Raw genomic sequence first — 19,997 nt, 5'->3', positions numbered from 1 at the left:
ATCCACTCTCTGTCAAAATCTGTAGGACTAATATTTACTCTTCCTTAGAGGAATCCTGGATTCAGGACAACTCCGAAAAATATATACTCTGAGATACACCTGACCAAACAGGTTGCTTTGGTCTCAAACCAGCTAGGTGGCAAATTTACTACTCTTTGCTGCAGTAGATGTTTTAATGGTACAGTTCCAGCTCTGTTCTCAGATGGAGACACTAACTCAAGCAGTGTTCCGCTGCTGTGGCTGGAATGCACTGCTTACTTTTCCAGCCCTTGCACTTAACTACCTCTGGATTGCCACACCTGTAGCTATTCAGCAGAAATTCAGTAAACTTCTCTTCTTTTCCTGCAAATGGTATCTTGTATGCCTGCCATGCTGGCGTCTCAGCATCATTTGCATCCCTGATTACAGAAATGGTGCCATTTCATACAATGCTGCTTTCCAGTTTGTAAAGGGTGCTGGATAATAGCCTCAGCTGAACTGCCCAGATTAGTTAACGCTCACTTCTTCTGATGAATCCAAAAGAGCAGGTCTCTCCAAACTATTGCTGATTTGTTTGGATGAGAGGTCTGCACAACTGTGAGTTTCAGAAGGCAGAAGAGTGAATTCTGGGAAAGCAAAAATACCAATGAATGAAAAGCTAAGAATATACTTTGGGTGAAGCATGGAAGAGAGAATTGCCAATTCCTCAAATAACATTGTTTATATAACAGTATCCTGTTCGGGGGAGCTACGTAACTGCAGTGACTATGAGTAACTGCGTACTCATGTCATGATAATGCGATGGATTATCATGAAAGTCTACTCTTACGAGAACAATATTTGACTCAGGCAAACATTGCTCTTCTAAATAGCCCACGGTTATCCTGTACAAGGCACAATGAACAAAAAGTGTGTCTGACCAGCCAGGAGTATGTTCTTTCAAATCAAGAAAGTCCCCAAATTATTATCATAGTAATAAATAGCTCACCAATACAGTATTTCACAGTGAACATTTTTGCCAAACACCAGACACTCTCACTACTAACAAATAACCTGAAGAGTACATTCCTAGTTAGTATGAGTGAAAATATCAGAATTTAGCCCTAAAAGTTTTTGTATACAAAGCCTTATGAACAGCTCACAGATAATGACAACTGTTTTTCTTTGGTTCTGTGAAGAAAAATGCTCAGTCAAATATATACTTACTTATATATAACTGTTCAAAAAGATTGATAGGATTTGAAGAACCAAATCTCTCTATGTATAACCAAGTCTCTGAATTTAGCTGGTGTCTCTGCAATGCTCTGCATATGTAAAGTAGTAAAGAAGCATTAATTAGTATTACTTTGCTGTCATATTACTGTTTTTATTCAGTCTCAGAGCCTGAGCAGTAACACTCCCCCATGACCTCCTAAAGCATCAATGCAGAGATCGCATGCCTCCTCACTGCCTGCTTTTTTCTATTTCTTTTCCTCTGAAATATTTTAAGGCTGAGGTAATAGCACACAGAAAATATGATATTTACTCTCTCTTCCAATGCAGACAGGCTTTGAAGCAATACAGTAGGCCTATCCCAAAAAAACAGAGTTTGCTACATTTCAATTCACACACACTATGAGCATTACTGAAGGCAACTCCTGTACCACTAAACAGAGGCGTATCTGCTTCCCTGCTTAATAGCTGTTGACTCAGTCTTATGCTTCAGTTTACAGTCTGTCTTAGTAGCTTTAGTAGCTCACCCTAAGTGCAATGAACAGAATCCAACTAGATTTTGCAGGGAATTGCAGGAAAAAAATCCCCAAATGTCCTCTACTATTGTCTTCCACTTTTTATGATAAGGAAGTTGTCACTGTGGTCAGAAAGGAGAGACATACAGATGCAGAAAGAACTATTTAGAAAGGTAGTCTTCGAAAAAGCTGTTATTCAAGTGTCTGTCAGGGGGATCAGGTACAATTGCTCTGCTCCATCAATTTTTAATCACATCTGGCAACTGGCCTCAAGTTTCCAAGACTTTATGATGCCTTGAAACAAAAAGGGCAAAACGTTCTCCTCCATCATTTTGGAAGACATCAGGGCATTAACATATGTAGTAAGTGTAAAGACTCTTACAAAGCAGCCTTTTAAGAGCTGTGTGCTAATGGAGCTGCTCAAAGTATGTCAGTCAATCGTGAGACCAGTAGCACCACCTCATTTCTACCACAATGATATGATACCCCTAAGGCAAATATGGCCTTCAGGAGATGAAAAAATGAGAAAGGACAGCATCACAAATGAGTCCCCAAGCAATGTTAAGATAGAAGATTATCCTTAACTTAAATATAATACATAGCTTTACTGTGGGTTTTTACCTTGGAATTACCTAGGAATTTATTTCATAATTATCCATAACTATACAAAATTTGGAAGATATTTAGATCCCTTCTGCCAGCCCCCCCAAAAAGTAATTTTCTACTGGAAATACCTGCAATAGCCAACAAGAATTAAAAACAGTACTGGGCATCCACCTTGATTCCAAGCTGTGATATATGTAGCTTGTTGTTGTGTACATCAGAGGTTCATGCTTTCACAGTACTCGCAGGGACTTCTGGTTAGGGACAATTTCCTTTAATAAAAAGCACAACTGGGTATTTTTAGAAACAATTATAGTTTCTGACCTTATGTTTCTCCTAAAATCCTACATCCTAACCATAGTCAGAATCTTCTTCTAAAAAGCAGTCTTCAGACTTCCAAATCTTACTTTCAAGAATTATTTTTCTAATATCATTGCTGCCTCCTGTCTCTGCCACTGTTTTCTCAGGTATGTGAATTTGACCATCTACACTACAAAAGCTTCCAGGAGCTCACTACTGTAACCCTAGTCATCTTTTTGTCCATTTTGGACATTTGCACTAAAATACTTAAGTAGGGAGAGTAAATAATTCATCTGCAATAAGCACACGCACATACACTGCTTTTTAAATACTGTGCTCCTTTATTCAGGAGGGTTATTTTTCTGCCAGTCTATGAGATGAGCACTGAAGGGCTTTCAGATTAATGCTCGGGGACTTCAGGTTAGATGTTTTTCCAGGAGTGCTCTGCTCCCTGAGGGCAGGATACTGCTCTGACAGTCCAAGATGGTGCTTTACATTTTCTCCCTGAGGAGACCTGGTATCACCCCATATGGACTCTGTAGTGATATCAAACAGTGTGAAAATACACTAGAAGTCTAATTTAATAAATAATCAATATGAGTATATTCTTATTACTGTTCTCATGCAGAAAATTTATGTCCTGCTGTGCAAATAGCAGAGTATGTTCTCCCTGAGATTAACATTTTGGGTCAAGCTCTTCAAGCAGAGATTTCTCTCCTGAAGTGTTTGTGTACACAAGTCCTAATCGGTCCAGGAGTTGGTGCATATAAATTGGCATGAACTGAGAGATGAGAATCGGTTTGTACATGGAGTAAGAGAGAGTTCTCCTCCCTGGTACAGTCTAATTCAGAACAGTCTTTGTAGACTAGACACATTATACATCGGGGTTAAAAACTTCAAACTGATAGCGCATTTTAGGAAACAAAAGCAATGAGATGTTAGGTTCCCACTCTGAACAGCTTCTCTCCACTGAGTACTGGGGGAACTGGGGAGACCCACCTCACCAGGCTGAAGCCAGTCTCTGGCCACTAATCTCCTAACTCCCACTTGCAGAAATGGTGACAGCACAAGAAGATCCTAAGCCAAGTGGACACTGAAAATCTATCCAACTATACTATGGTGGATCACCACAGACTGAAACAGAGAAATGATTTTGCAGATTCAGACTGATAAAAAATACTAGAACAGCCTTAGGAGGAAGTTGCTTGAGGTCTGAAAGCAAAGGATAAATCCTAAATTCTAAACACTTTGGTGGGTTCCACATGATAAATATTTTTGGTACTGTAATACATTCAATTTCTGTGACTTTTACTGAATAATTTGTGTCAATCTGATTTTCAAGAGGAAAATTAGTTTTCAAGAATAGCCAGTAGCATCTCTGAATGACTTTCTTGAACTGGAAGTAGCTGAATTGCCCTTGGATAGTCAAGACAAGCTCCAAATCAATGGGAAAAACTCCTGCCCATTCATGGTTAATATTTTTTTTGTAATATTCTGAAGAATAAACCATATGTGTGAGCCATGATGTTTTATAACTGCAGATGGGGAGACACAGAAGGAGATTGAGTCTAAACACAGCATTCATGAACTTCTAAAACTCTCCTTGACTGTACATACATTTTAATATAGTTCGAGATGTTATATCCAAGTTTATTTCTCTTTTAAACGTTATTTAATAGAAGGTACATGGAGTTAATAATACTTTTAAAGGTGGCAAAGTAGAAGAAGACCAAAATAACTGTTGCTTTATAGGTGCAATGTACTGATATAACCTTCTTTAGCCATCTGTAAGCTGGATAGTTGCTTACTATGCTTGGTAACCTCAGACCAAATTCATCACTAGCTATCCATCTGCTGAGCTGGAATACATTAGGGATGAACTGGCAGGGTGAGTCCCATATTTTCTTTACGATGAGTTGCTTAACAATTTTTCAGTCTAATAATTTAAAAGATTTTATGGCAAACCTAAAAATGTGTTCCTTCTATGTCTGTCTCCACAACACAACTCACAGAGCTTCACCTACTAATTTCCTCATAATGCTTTTAATTTCTGCTTGTGTTACAGTATATTTGTACTATTACTTTCAAATGAAATAATATTCATACCACCTGTCTCTCTGGGACACCTCCCTGCACCCCAATATAATTTCAGAATCTATTGGCCAGTTTCAGTCAGATATGACAGGGGGAGCCGGGTCTCAAAGATACTACATTTTAGAAAAGGTGGTGTTGGGCAGAGAAAATCATACAAATTAGTATTCCAGTAAGGGAAAAGCATTTGTGGGGGGACCCACTATCCATACTGAGAAGCAGCAGACAGTTGGATAAAGAGTACACAGCACTCTGCATCAGCCACAGCATATGTACCATTTTCCCAACCAATATTCAAGGGATGAGAGAGATCTGAGGAGTGGCATGGAAGAGGGGAAGTAAGGACTTGGTTTCAGTGAGGTGGGGGGAAGGAATCCAAATCAATAGGAAACTAGGCTGCACTGCCGCCAGTGCTCAGAAAGCAATTAATTTAGCTCAATTTTACAATATTCTCTATGCTGAGAATAAAGGTCAACCACTACTCATCACTGGGCAATGGGCTGCTCCAACTCTTGGCAGCTCCAGAATGACTCATAAGAGGAACATATCACTGATGCATTCTTTGCCAGTGTTGCAGGAGTGACTGCATAATGTCCTCACTGCATAATGTCCTCACAGCATAATGCCCTCACATTGTCCTTGCAGCCCTGTTCCTCCCACGTTTTACTTCTTTGGAAACTCCAAGCAAAGAAGATGCTAAGGGGCTGTTGCACTGAGTAGGAGCTCTGTAGCCAACCCCTGCCCTGAGCTATGTACTTGCCTAGGTCCAAAAGCTCCTAAAAGAGGCAGTTGCAAGAAAGGACCCTGGAGCACCATATTTCCTGGTGCTACAGATCTACTAAATTCTGGCACAAATGTGACAGAAGAGACAACCAAAAATGAGGAAATAATCATGCCCATAGAAAACCAATAAGCAGCCAGCCATTCTTGAAATATACATCAAGTACAACATCTCTGGAGACCCATAATCTCTTCCACAAACCATGTCATAATCAAAGGCTGTACAAAGCCCATCTTCTACCAATACCAGTCAAAAACACATAATGCATCTACCAGAACAAGGCTTTTACTCAGTGCTGCTCAAACATTCAGTGACAAATGAGCTGGTACCTTACAGAGTTTACAGTGTTCACAGGCAAAAAAGGAAAGGATAAAAAACAAAAGCATGGAGACTTACGGATGGTCATCCTATGAAGGCAGGAATTTAGCTCCTTTGAGTTAAATGCAGACGTGAGCTCAACACACTCAAACCAAGTAGAGCCCAGGACCTCCTCCCTCTGGGATGAGTGCTATAATTCTTGGGTTATTATGCAAGGGGAAGATAAGTCACATCCATCTTCAAATGAGTAAATGGATCCCAACTGAATGGAGGTGCCAGTATTTATTTCCTATTGTTCCTCTATATTCCCAATGGAAGAGGTGTTTACTTGAATGAGACAGACAGAATCATCCTCGGGTGGGTGGATGGATGGAGAGGGGGAATGGATCTCCCCCCACAGGTCTTTAGTAAGCAACTGCTGCTCTCCTTAGACTGTACAAGGGATTTAAGCAGCTATGACAAATGGACTGGACCATCTCCTTAACTCCAGGTACCTAAAAGCTTAAATTAAATGGACTGGATTCCCCACAAGACACATTGACTCTCTAGCAAATTCCATCATTTCTTGATTTTTCAAACAAATACCATGGTATTGCTAATTATAGTGGGCTTGACTTTCATCTGGAATAAATTAGTGTTGTTGCTGCCAAAGACTGGCCTGGAAAATCCATGTAAAACTGCAGGATCCTTGCAAGAAAATGAGGCTCTGTGTTAGGTGGAGCCTTGTTGCTAGGAAGGCCTGTTGGTGAATGTTTTAATCCAAAAGATTAAAAACATGATTTCACATTATGGTCTCTGATTTAGCATGGTAAACAGCCTTCAAAACCACAATCTAGTAACAGTGCCTTTGTGCCTGCTTGCCGTCAATGGCAGACTCTTTTATCTTTCTTTTTTTTCAAAGTTATCCACCAAAACAAAACAGAATAAAACCAAGAGCTTTTTCGAAGGTAGAACATAATTTCATCTTTAAGACAAAGAACAGAAGAGCATGGGTTTTCCCTGACTATGGACTTCTTGTAATTTAACTGAAGATAAATATTTAGACAACACCCAATGGGATATCTAATTGTCAGGAACTATTATATATAAAGAAAGTGCTAGAGATTTTCAGACTTGTTTTCCTATATGTGTTGACAACTCATTCCTATCATTTACACTCTGTATGACATATAAATACAATCACTGCTATAATTTGTAAATTGTTAATATTAGGACTGTAGGGATGGCTACGCTTTCAGTTCTACATAAAAAAGACAGCTTTTACATCAACATCTGCCTGAACTTCCACTACTTTCGCATCCACTATTTGTAGTCCTCCTCCTTGGCCTATTTTTTTTCTCATTGCTCCCCTGTCTGATTTGATCTGGGAAGCTGCACACCCTGCCTGGTCTTGGCTCCTGTGATACTCATAAACCATGAAAAAAATAAACACAGGGAAGGAAAGGACAAAACCAAAAGCAGGGGGATATCTGGGATATCTCTAGCTGTGCATGTAATCAGGCAATGGCACCATCTGAACCGAGACATAGTTTCTCTCCTATTCTTTCTCTCCTCTCCCTTACTCAGTTTTTGTGAAAATGAAAGGTCTTCAGGTCAGGACCATGACTTCTCATAAATGTGTCCAGCACTCAGGGCAATAGAACTTGCAATGGGGACAACTGGTTCATTAAATGTTACTGTCCTAAATCAGGAACTACTCATTAGACCTGACAAACAGGTAGAACAAGACTAAAAGTTTCTCAGTACTGTTACAGATTTACTCTTATTTGAGGGTAAATTTTCCATATCTCAGTTTATCTAAGTGTAAAATAAATTCTATAAGAATACTTAGTTCAAAGAGATCCTGTGAAGTATTACTAATTGGAATTTGAAATCTCTGGAGGAAAACCACCATGCAGTATCTAATAACTGGAACTGCATGGACAGAGTCTCTAGTTGATTACCAGTGAAACTACAGATAAGATACTATGTTAACAGATACAGAAAAAGAACTTTAATAAGAAAGGCATGTACCAATAGCTGAAGTATTTAATGACTTTGTCAGCATGCATTTGTCAAACTTTGTTGGGTTTTGTGTACAACCACAAAAACACCTCCAAAAGGATCAAAAGAATGTTATTTCTCATATCAGAAAAATAATTTTACTCAGAGAATAAGAAAATGAAACCACTTCTCACAAAGAAAAATGAACTTGTAAGATGATGCAGCTCTGAAACAAATTACATATATTCTACTAATCAATAAAATACAGTTGCCAAGGCAACACTGACATCAGAAAGTGAAATACAGAGGTCTGTCTTACATAAACACATACACATACCAATATGTTATGTGAACTTTTGCAATCTAGCAGTGACTTCAAGGAAAAATATGTTTTTACAAAAGAACACATATTTTCCCAGGCTTGATAGATTCTTGTGTAAGAGCTTTTATGAGATTTTAGACAAGTTGTATTTTGTTTGGTAGTCTTTGTTCTTGTTCTTTGCTTACTGGAAACAAAGAAATGTTGGGAAAAAATGTCTTTCAATGAAAATTAATTCTTGCTATTAAAGTGACTTAAAACAGTCACAACTGGATGGGGGAAGAAACTCTGTCAAAGCATTTGAATATTGATCCTGAACATAGTTAAAACTAAAAAGTTTGAATTTTTAGATCCTATTTGTATTATATTATACAGATCTCAAGGGACAAATTCTGAGTACCAGGATTGTAAATGAGAAAGGATTTTTTTGCATAGTACTTACAATTCTCATTATATGTATCTTTAACCTGAAGACTCAGTTCTGCCGCCTTATTCAACACCTATCACAACCTCACTGAGCTGAGTGGAATGAATCACAGAGTGGGATGCTATTGAGCATGACTGTGGGTGATACTGACCAGCCCCTTCTAATTTCTGGTTTTGTATTTAATTTGAACAGTTCATTAAATTATTTCATAGCTCACTGCCAGAACCTCTCAGCACAAATGTAGGTTGCTGGTACAGGCTGATTCTTTTGCTGAAGCTAAGTAAAACCAAGGTTTCCCAGCAATGTGCACAACTCCTTGCCCCTTTTTGCAAAAACCATGGACAATACCTGCTGGTCATAGGATACCATCTCATGGCTCTGTAAATTACTGCTCATGTTTCACCCATCTGTGTGCTCAGCCACCTGGAGCTGGCAGATATTTTCCTAACTTGGATGCCATAGCAACCAGGGCTGAGGAATTAAGGCAGAACTATAGTGGTCTATTGAATTCACTCTGGAAGCTCGGGTGGGCAATATAAATGTAATATAAATAAATAATATTAAGCATGAGGGTGTTCCACTGCTGCCTTAAAGATCTGCCAGCATGCTTATTATCAATACTAGATTTTCAAGACTCTATTTTCTGAAAGATGATTTTCAAACAATTTTTTAAAATGAACTGGTTTAGTTCATTCAGCACCCAAGTTCACTGAAAAACTCCAATGGATATATCCTACTGAGATCTGGATCAGCCTCCTGATTTTCAGTTTAGTTAAAAAGTGAAGTTAATTCATTATGCAGCTGTCTGAAATGTTCTTGTAATGACAAACTTGTGGTGTTTTTACAAAGAACTGAGAATATGGGATGGTATTTTCAGGTATGTATAAGCAATTACAGTCCAAACAAAATAGTGTGTTCATTTCTCATTGGGTTAAGTAATGAAAAGACTGACTGTTATGTGTGATTACCTCTTCTATTAATTTGGATGCATAAATTAGACATGTTCTTACAGGCCTCTGGACATTTAATGCACTATATAAGTGCTAAATATTAACATACATCTACATTTTGAATACAGTGGCTCAGAAGCACAAGAGGGGTACACATCACTGTGGCTGTATCTACCACATTTGTTCCTGGTCATCTGTGTGCATATTCCTGCAAACCAAATTAATACAACAGAGCTGCCCAAGTAGCCAGTGGTGGAGGGATGTGACAAATTAACATCTCCTGAACAAACAATTTACCAAATCCTTCTTCTCTGACAAGCAAGGGCGCATGCCCTGCTCCAGGTATACCAGCTTGGACACACAGACAGAGGAGAGACACAGAGGGAAGGAGTAATGCCTGGTTGTTATACTTTGCTGAGTTGAAAAAGAAGATGCAGAGGTGCTTTTTGGAATTGGGGTTTAGGGTGCAGGTATGGGGGCCCCAGGGACACAGGCAGAAGAGAGTAGGTGCAAGCTCCAAATATTTTGCCAAAAGTAAGCCAGGTGGGACCATGTTGTGACTTTTCAACTGTACATCAGTGTTCATGGCTGGCAAATGACTGCCATTTGCAGTTTTCATCCCTGTTCAAAGTCTGTGTAAGAAGTGCAAAAGCAAATAGTACTCCTATTTCCCCCAAAGTCACCCCCAAATGGAAGGGCGATTTCACACAGAATAGATAAGTCCAGCCTTTGCTCCTCCCAGCAGCACTCCATGAAGATGCTCCAGCCACCAACCCCTTCTGCAGGACCACTGTTTCCTGCTCACCTTCTGCCCAAATTGTTGGCTGCATTGGCAAATTTCAAGGACTGACACAGCCCTAACCAGTGATTTCTCAAGACCTTCCATTTCATTTACAATTCAGAAACTCGATTCCACCTTTAAAAGACAGCTACCACTGTTTTTACCCTTAGATGGAAGACCATGTCCACAGAAGTCCCCTCAATCAATCCTTTCCTTTTGTCTATAACATCCACAGATTTAACAGAAGCTGTTCTGCTACACAGGATGATTATGTTTTACTGAGTCTATTTGCCTTCAAAAGCATCAATAAATCAACAAACCAAAGGTAATTAAGGAACAGAAAAATGCTAAGAGCTTGATTTAAATATGAAAACTCCAGAACATTCAGGACTCAACTCAGCCCATCCTGTCTGTCCCTCTGTGCAAAAATGTTCTTCAAACAGCAAGTGAGCTTAGCTCGTCTGGATGTGTTCAGTGGATGGAAACTGAGTTTAATGTAGCTCCCCTGGCTTTTATCTGCTTAAATCAGAATCCTATTATTATTTTAACTTTACAATCACTTAATTAAAGCAATGTCCTAGCCAAAAAAAATTGCCTGGGTGGCCTGAATATTATACCCCCATATTTTTTACGAGGTGACCTTTCTGCTGAGTTCAAGAAACCATGCTTGTTCACTAGATTTGGGTGGGAGTTTTGCTTATGAGGATTATGAGTACATTACAAGCAAAGCCTACTTGATTTATGCATAATTTTTCACTGAAGGTACAAAATAAGTAGCCATCAACTTAATGCCATTTAATGCTGAAGGCTTTAAAGGGTCAAATAAAGTCATCCTTTTTATGGGACAGCAAAAATTCATGATTCTAGGTTAGGGTTATAAATGAATAAGTAAATCACTTATGCATTGCATTCAGTTGGCCCCTACTTTGAACTCATTTAGTACATAACAGTTTTGTTATTGCCATATGTACTGCGCAGATATTCAGTGGGAAGTTTTATAATGTTCCACGGCCTACAGAGCTCCCTTCTCTTTTTTAAATCTAATTTTCTAACAATGGCTGATAAGAAAACAAGAGTCAGCTGTAGCCCTACCACCCAGCCTACGCTCGTCATGTACTATATTGCAAAATACAAAAGGACAAAATTTATTAAAAAATGTGATAATGCACAATGTGTATAAAATATGTTCTGAGATATTTTACCTGTAAGAAGTAGCGCACTCAGGAAAGCACCTTTGTGATGCCCACATGAAGGATGTTTCCAGGTAATGAAGAGACTTAAAAGCTGACTAATAAATATCTAAGGACTGTGTACACAGTAGCCAAAATGGCTGGAGCCTGAGCACACCGTCCTACAAATCCTTACAGAAGAGGAAGGGTCAAGGGCTTGCATTCCCCAGATATGCTCTAAATTACCAAAAGAATGCAGTCCCATTGGATGAAAAACCAAGTTTTCATCAGCTTTTCCCCCTACTTCCCAAATGCAAGATTAAAGGGAGACACCAGACTTATATTGTTTATCAGCATTATCGCATTAAGAGTCCTCTCAGTGAGGAAGACAGTGTCCCTCAAGGACCCCATGATAAAGGCAGATCTTCTAAAAAAGTCACCAGGCACTACTAGATTTGGTCTGTGTCGTAGGGCGGCTCAGTGGCATACCCAAGGAAAAGAACCAGTACCTTCACCTGGAACCCATGGCACTGCCCACTGCCCTCCTCAATTAGATCTACAAAAAAGCAGGAAAGGCTCAAACTCAGTTAATCAAGAGCAAAGCCAGCTACCCCTCTGGGAAGGTCCCAAGAAGAAACCGTTCTGTGGCAGGATAATCAAAACATGCAGTGGCTAAGAAAATTAAGAAAGTAGAAAAGGTTACAATTAATCTAAAATCCCATAAATAGAAAAGGTTGCAATTAATCTAAAATCCCATAAACTTACAAATCAGAGGCCAACACATGAGTAACAAAGAGATGCCTGACAGCCATAAGCACATTCTCAACAAACAGATACAGAAAATGAGTGCGCATCAAGACATCATGATGAGCAGTGATGCCAAAGAACTTGAGTGGAATGAACAACACCACAGGACAGTAGTGCAGAATGCTGTTCAGATGTGAGGTAATACTGGGTTTATTCTTGGGCTACTGTTTAAGCACAGTAACTCCTACCGATCTGATAAAAATAATTGATAAAGATGTGAAGCTTCCTCAGTGGTTGGGAAAGTAGAAGATCTTTCTTTCTTTCCCACTCTGTCAATGAAGAATGTCTTGACTGTACTAAGTGGTTATGTCTGGGAAACTGGACATGATGGGAGAGACACAGTACATTTCTTTTTCTCCAGGATTGTTACATGACCCTGCATTGGACTGGGCATTGTAACCTGTGAAGAGACTGAAGGGTACAAAATGAAGTAGTACTGTGATTTAAAAAATCCATTTTCTCCCCATTTTTGTTAAACTTCAACCCAGTAGCAGTGTACTGACTAGGAAATGTATCCCCCCAGTCTACTTTCATCACATGAAAATGTTGGCATTGATTCCCTGCAACATGAAAGAAAATGTCTGTAGATATGTCTGGTATATAACAATCAACTGTCATGCTGTGACATGAGGCTAATTGATTTGAAGGCAAACACCTTGACAGACAGGCAAGCAGAGCACACACAAAAATAACAGTAAGGTAAAGAAAAGACACTGATGTACAGCATATCCCTCTTGTCTCTACTGTGCTTGACAAGCTCTTTATTCCTTACAAATAAAGAAACACCAGGAATTGTGGCTATTTTAGCAACAAACGTCAGAAGAAAACTGTATCATCATCCTAGCATAAAGACCTCATGTGCCAAAGTGGGATGAGCTATTTCAGCAAGCCCTGCACATGGAAAGCAGACTTTCCCCCCAGACCTTTCACAAATTCTTTCCTCCCTCTTCAATAACAGCACCCACCATCAGCCAAGCTACCAGCAGGCTACAGAGAGCTGTACCCATTTCTGTCCATTCCCCTTCAGACCTCTGCAAATCATAATTTCCAAAATGTGCCTGGCTCTAGTGGAAGCAGAACCCGCAACTTTCAGCTCACAGAGACTCAGAAAGAAGAAGCAAACCTCTGGCTGTGGGTAGTAGCAAAAGCAGCGGCAGGATGTACCGGGCTGCCCAGCACGGTCTGGTTCCCTCAAAAGGTGCCAACAACCCTAACCAGAACAGGATGTTGGGATAATGTAAAAAATCCACTTTTTTTTTCCCCAGTTGTCCCCACCATCAGTCACCGTGCCCCCTCCCCCTAAGTAAATGAAATCAATCAGCAGGGATTTCTGTAAAATACATAAAACAGTCATCTTCCAGACTCTACCAGAAGATAAATGGTTCCAGACATTGGACTGCAGCCATTTTCCCACACATGCTACAGTGTTTTGTCATCCATATTGGGCCATAATAGTGAGTGGGTTTTGTGTTTTGTTTTTTTTGTTTTTTTTTTCTCAGTCAGCAGCCAATGCTTCTGCTTATAACTCATACATTAAAATCACTGCAACAAGAGTAATTTTTCTGTACAATTTGTAATAGAACAGTTTCATTCCCAATAATACAGTCTGGGCTCTTTTACAGAACTTTGACACTTCTCTGCTACAGCTAATATCGCTTTATCACTCCCAGCTGGAGCTTCACAAACCTTTTTAGGATTAAAGTGTATCACCCCAAATACAAGCCACTGAACTGAAATGAGCATGAAACTATGAGCAGTGCAAGACTTATCTGAGAACCTGCTAACAAGAAATAATGGGATTGCTTACAATATCTCACTCTGGCTTTTGTACTAGTTTCAAAGAAGGATACAAATACATGACAAAAGACGCATCACGATGTGAGTTTACAATTTTAACATATTTTAAAGCAAGTCCTTAATAATCTGTTAACAAAAAATGCACTTTGGAAAGAACCATGGGGCTTTTTCATTATTAAGAAATGTGCAACCAAATTCTATCCTTAATTAAATCAGGAGTAATTTTATTAACTGCAGTAGACTTAAACCTGACTTACATCAGTGTAAGTGAGGGTAGGATTTAGCCCCGGGGTGTTTATACACTGTAGTTCCAGTTAGTTTAGATCTATTTGGGTGGGAACTCCTTTCCCCTTTCCAGAAAAAATATTCTTGCCTACCCTTTTTCACCTTACAACTGGGGCCAAAGCAGTCTTTTCTTCTAAGATATTTTTCAGAAAGGTTATGAACAAATCTTATCCTCAACAGGAGATGACCTTATTAAACAAAACCACCCTCTGAAGTGATGGACACCAGCAGTTTTAAAGTTTGTTTACAAGTTTTTAAACAAGCCACCTCAAACAGATAAGATTATTTACATCTTAAAAATAAATAAAAAACTTTAAGTAAAAAGCTGTTTTATAAAGGAGCTACTTATGTCAGTTTTCAAAGCTGAAAAGCCCTTCCAAACAGTACTAGCTGCTGTATTAAACATCCCTGCTACAGTATAGAAACTTACTGTCCACAGATATCCTTGGGCTTCACTGTACATTTGAATCAAAATCACTTTCTTCTGTACTTCATTTTCTTCTCTCTTGAAATCGGATTCCTAGTTCCTGACAGATGGCTCCTCTGTCACCGAGTGCTGCTTCCGCCTCCTTATCGCTGCCAGCTAATACTTCCACGATGCTTAGCTGTTGTCTGCGGAGCTGTGCTCTACATCATTTCTACTCTGATCAATGCTCCACTTGGTTTTAGGTTGGTTTCTAGTCCCGCCTCCTGCTCTTGAAGAAACGAAAACTCACAGCTGGATTTTCTATAAATCATCCGTTTTAACAGTGGCTGAGCAAGTATGGCAAATACTACAGCTAAGACCTGCTGCTCTATTTGAAACTTCAAAAACAATTCCTCATCTTAATGATGCACACATGAAAGTTAATCATGTACTAAAATCACTAATACTGAAAAATAGTGGCCAGATAATTGTGACCTTCAGGGCTTAGAAGCTGATTAATGTAATACAAAACTCCTCTCTGTTCCAGAGGGGGAATATGGTAAAACATACTGCCTCAGTGAACTGCTTTATATAGTGCTTTGCTTTGAACAGGAGCTTGTCATTCTTACAAAGAAAAATTTACATTTGCAATACAGAGCTTTTTCACAGACTAACCCAGTGTACATACTGTTTAGGCTAGCAGCCCTAAGCTTGAAAGAGCCTTTACCATCATAGCAGCTCTTTTGAAGTGTGGGCAGGAAATACTTTTATTTTCTGCACAGCACTAAGTGCACTATAGAGCGCTGAACTCATTATCATGTTTAGCAAAGCGTGGAGTATAAAAGCAAGGTGGTACCATAAAACCAGTGCTACGAACTTTGTTCCCATGAACAGAGCAAAACAGAGCTGAGTTTCTGTAAACTGTAAATTGTTTTAATCCTCCACCCTCCAGATCTTCTTAAGAAACTGTGCTGTGGAAATTAAAAATGACTGGGCAGATCTGGATACAGTCTGAATGGGCTGCAAAATCCTGGGGTTCTCGGGTTTTTCTATGGTGAGAGCCGCATCCAAGCTCAAAGTGTTGGCAGGGCTAAAACCAGCTCCTTCCTTGCAAACAGTTCATTGTGTCCTGGTGGCACACAGTCTCCTGACTGCTGCCCATGCTGAAGAGCAGCTGAGCTCCTGACGTAGGCTAGATGAAGGACCCCTCGAGTTTCAGCTCCACTAGCAGCTCAGGGAAGGGTGCAAGAGCGGCATGTGCTGGGAGCAGCTTTTCCCCAGCTGTGCCACTTGACTCCCAGCAAGCAGAGACCCTGGGGGCTTCCCTGGACAACTGCTGGAGCTGGACTACTGCGTCACCAGTCTTGTATGAATGGATCTCATCCTTTTTTGAAGTGTCTTTCACCCAACCCTAATGTGTTCCAAAAACATAGTGGAAAAACACCAAAAAAAGCACTTCTGTCTACTTATGCTGACTCTCTAATCACTTCATTACATGCCCCACAGTTAACTCAAGTTCAGTTTTTCCACACAATAGATGACTTCACAGGCTTCTGTCAGATCCCGTTTAAGTCTTTTTTTTCCCTAAGCTGAAGAATCTCACCTGTTTGATGCTGGGACTGGTCAGCCTTGCTGCCCATCCCTGTATGTACTACCGCTTCCATAAACAATACAGTTAGCCCTTTAGTTCATATAGTAGAAGCTGATGTTAGAACATCTGAGCTTGTCTTGCTCCCAATCTGTGACTGATATTTGTAGAAATGGGAAAATTCTCATTTCTTTGCTTACAATTCTGCAAACAGTAGCTGAGGACAGTCAGTTGTCATCTTGCGATGCGATCCAACGGCTCTCCACAACGACCACATGAGTGGCTTGCACACAAGAATTTGAGAACAACTACACCAGACTAATTTCCAAATGGTTACTAGCCAGGCAGCCTAGGAGAAAGCAGTATGGATTAAGTAGCCAGGAATGCTCTGAACTGCGGACAGCACTGCTCTGATGCAGCTACTACTCTCTTAACCAGCAGCCATAAGTCACAAGTCCTGGGCCCCTGTCCAAGCAACTGTGACTCAGATTTGAAGTGCTGAAATGACAGTGCTCTCCTGTGGATGCACTGTTTGATCAGTGCCAGTAACTCGATGATGAAGAGTGAAACAAGCAGGGGAGAAGCACCATCCCTGTGCCTGATCCAAATATGTACTGGCAAATACAATAAATCTGCTTTCCAGGTGCTGCTGTACATTCAGTACTTATCAGTTGTCAAAAAACACATGAATGATTAAAATTACTTGCTTGACCTTTAAAATGTACTTGAAAATCCATAAATGAGACCAATCAGTAGTACGTAACCATTTGAATAATAACAGAATTTTGAATCTCTAGCAAAGGCTGTAAGAGGAGATTAAAGGCTTGATACCACAATGTGACATGCACTATATGAACCCCGGATGGGATTCTTGCAAGGACTTTTGCAGAGCATTTTGTCTGCTGACTGGAGTAACGTTTATGGCACATAAGGCAAAATTTGCGCTTTCTCTGCCCTGAGACTGTTGACCATCACCTGAACAGCAAGGAAAAAAGCCTGCTGCAGGTGAAAATAAATATATTTACTCTACATCATCCTCCACGTGCTTTGGTTCCAGACAGTGCACTGTGCTCCTTGGGGATGAATGGGAAGATCTGCTCCCACCACTAGTGAGTGTTCAGTTCACAGGCTCAAACTAGAGTAATCCACAATAAAGCAGCAAAATGTGGTACCACAGATGATGGTTTATCAGGACTGTTTCTCTCTGCAAATCTTCTCCTATTGGGCCACACTATTTGCTAATTGCGAACAGAGCCCTACAATAGTCCAGTATGGCTGAACACAAGATGGCCATGGAATGAACTCAGGTCCAGATCATCTGCACTGCTGGTTCTCTCTCTGGCTCTGTTTTGGACCACTCCTACCAACCTCCTAAGCAGTGTGAACATGAGTCAGTCTATGCTCCCTGGCTGTGGGATGCCTGAACCTTCCTTGTTCAGTAGTACAGATGTCACCCCAGGGCTGAAGGACAGTGGTTCCTCCTACCAGTTTTGTGCAGATTCCCCCTCACTTCCCCCTCACCTGGAGATAGTTGTGAGATCTGCTGAGACTGGACACCATTCAAAAATCAGACTTCACAAACTGTGGCTCCACAGGTCAGATTGCTAATTAGTCCCAGTATCATTTAAAAAGAGATTAGAAAAGGTCATATGAAGTGAAAGACTTGAAGACCTACTGATTTATTCAAGTGGTAGGATGACCCCTTACCCAGAAGTTCAACAGGCAAGAACGCTCTGCTGGGGAAGAGCTTAGGGTGCCACACAGATCTTCATTTGGGCCTTCTGACCTGTAGCCTCTCCCTCTGCTGACACTTGGGGAATCACCAGAAGAAACATGATCAAGCATTTTGGTGGGTGAACTTTTGTCAGAGGAAGACCTTTCACTTTGATTTAAAGAGCTACTTTGCAATGAGCTAGGACTCCATCCAAGGACCTTCAGCTCTCACAGACCCTATGATGAAAGTATGGCAGAGGGAGCAAACGCAGAGCTCCATATGAAAGCTCTGGTGGAAGTCTGCCTGGCCTTGTCCTTAAAAAAGCTGGATCATAAAATCACAGGGCCCTAGGATAATTCAGGTTGGAAAGCACCTCAGGTGGTCTCAAGTCCAACAGTCCCTTTGGTTTTCTGATCCTGCTGAAACACTAAGTTCACAAATAGTTTCAGCTCCCCACAACCACAGTGGAGGGGAAGGAGGAAGAATAAATTACTTGTCATTTTCCCCTAACGACTTGTAAACAGGAAAGCTTGGCCTTCTCTGCGCAGTGAGGATGGCTATGCCTGCTTGGCTCTGGACTCTTTTGGGGAGCTGAATTAATTTAATATGTTTAGCCTTCTACCATGAGGCTGTTGGGGCAAAAGTTTTTATAGTTTAAAAGCACTCTGAATTCAGTGTATTTGCTTATAATGTGGTAATCAGAATTATTAAAAACCTTGTATTTTGCATCTTAAAACTCTTAAGATACTAAGAACACATTATTTCTTCTTACTGTCAGATTTTGCTTTGCTAAGACAGCATGCATGAGCCATTAGATAGATTTGGAAATGCCTTGAGCCCCTTGAGAAGAAACACCAGGTATGAGGACACTGCTGGAAAGATGAGCAAGATGAAGATGCTCATCTATGAAAATGAGCACTCGCGTCTGCTTACATCTCCCCACCACTGCTCTGCAGACTTCCTCCTCGGATGGTTGGGACCTCTGTTTTCAGCTGAAACTTCTTCACAGTTGGGCTACACGGTCTTCCAGCTCTTTTTCCCCCTCATTCATGTTTACCCTCCAGTTGCAGGTGAGAGTAACCTTGTCCTGGAGACTAAAACACATCCCTGTTTCAGTCTCCTTTGATAAAATAAACCATTTCCCCTCTAACAGCTTTTCTGAATCCACTGATGCAAGCTGAATGGGGGCTGGATCATGGGGAATGAGAAGTGAGTGCAGCATTGCAGATGGGGCCCCACGGTGCCACGTACTCATGTGTCCTGTGGAAATACGTTGCTGGACAGAGCCGACAGCTGGGCTGCCCTGCCAGGCCACATCTCAGGAGTGACTTGCAATTATTCTCCAGTCTGCAAACACATTCAAGCCTTTGATCTCCTCCGTCGCTCCCAATGGCCAGCCTCCTAGATGATGCCAGTATTTCCTGCTGCTATCCCCTAATCACGCTACCACACCACCGATAACCACCGTACAACCACAAACAGAGCTGTCTGCAGAGGAAAGGCACACAGAGCCAGTGCCCCACTGCTTGTTGCTTCCCTTTCATCCTGTTTTATTACTGGATGTCCTGTGCTAACCCTGGCAGATTCTGGAGGAGAACTCGAAGCAATGGTTTTATTTTGTGCTACGAGGACCAGGCGAACCCTGTCTTCAGGCTTCCTCTACAAACACACTCATATTTTTTCCTAAAGGCTATGAAATTTTGAAAAGTTACAGACAAGGAACATAAAGTGCTGCATAACACAGATATGCCTTCAGCAAAAAAGACAAGGGGAAAGGAAAAATAGTATCAGGGTTATTACTATTTGAAACTCTGCATCAAAATGGGCATTTCAAGGCAAAATCAAAAGAAAAATGTGATTTGAAAACTTCCCATATAAAGCAGAAAATTGTAATGATAATGTGTTGAGTGGGGATTTTTTTCTTGGGCAGTTTTCATGCAGTAGATGCTCTTACCTAAGACTGCCATTTCCC

The 19,997-nt window shown here is 40.5% G+C and overlaps 1 protein-coding gene across 12 annotated transcripts in view; it reads right to left on the bottom strand.

The window, feature by feature from the left end:
• STARD13 (StAR related lipid transfer domain containing 13) overlaps window positions 1-19,997 on the bottom strand; it is a 306,520-nt gene that overhangs the window by 62,071 nt on the left and 224,452 nt on the right. Inside the window, exon 1 of one of the 12 annotated variants that reach the window (XM_074859845.1) lies at window positions 14,748-14,875. The exons of the other annotated variants lie outside the window; for them this stretch is intronic. The gene's annotated coding sequence lies outside the window, so the exon portion shown is untranslated. Of the gene's footprint in view, window positions 1-14,747; window positions 14,876-19,997 lie in introns of those variants that run through there. 12 annotated transcript variants of the gene reach the window in all.

The sequence above is a fragment of the Strix uralensis genome, chromosome 2 (genome assembly GCF_047716275.1).
Source record: "Strix uralensis isolate ZFMK-TIS-50842 chromosome 2, bStrUra1, whole genome shotgun sequence".
In the NCBI taxonomy this organism is placed as follows: Eukaryota; Metazoa; Chordata; class Aves; order Strigiformes; family Strigidae; genus Strix; species Strix uralensis.
The sequence above is the reverse complement of the archived record's forward strand: the minus strand, read 5'-3'. Positions and strand labels throughout refer to the sequence as shown.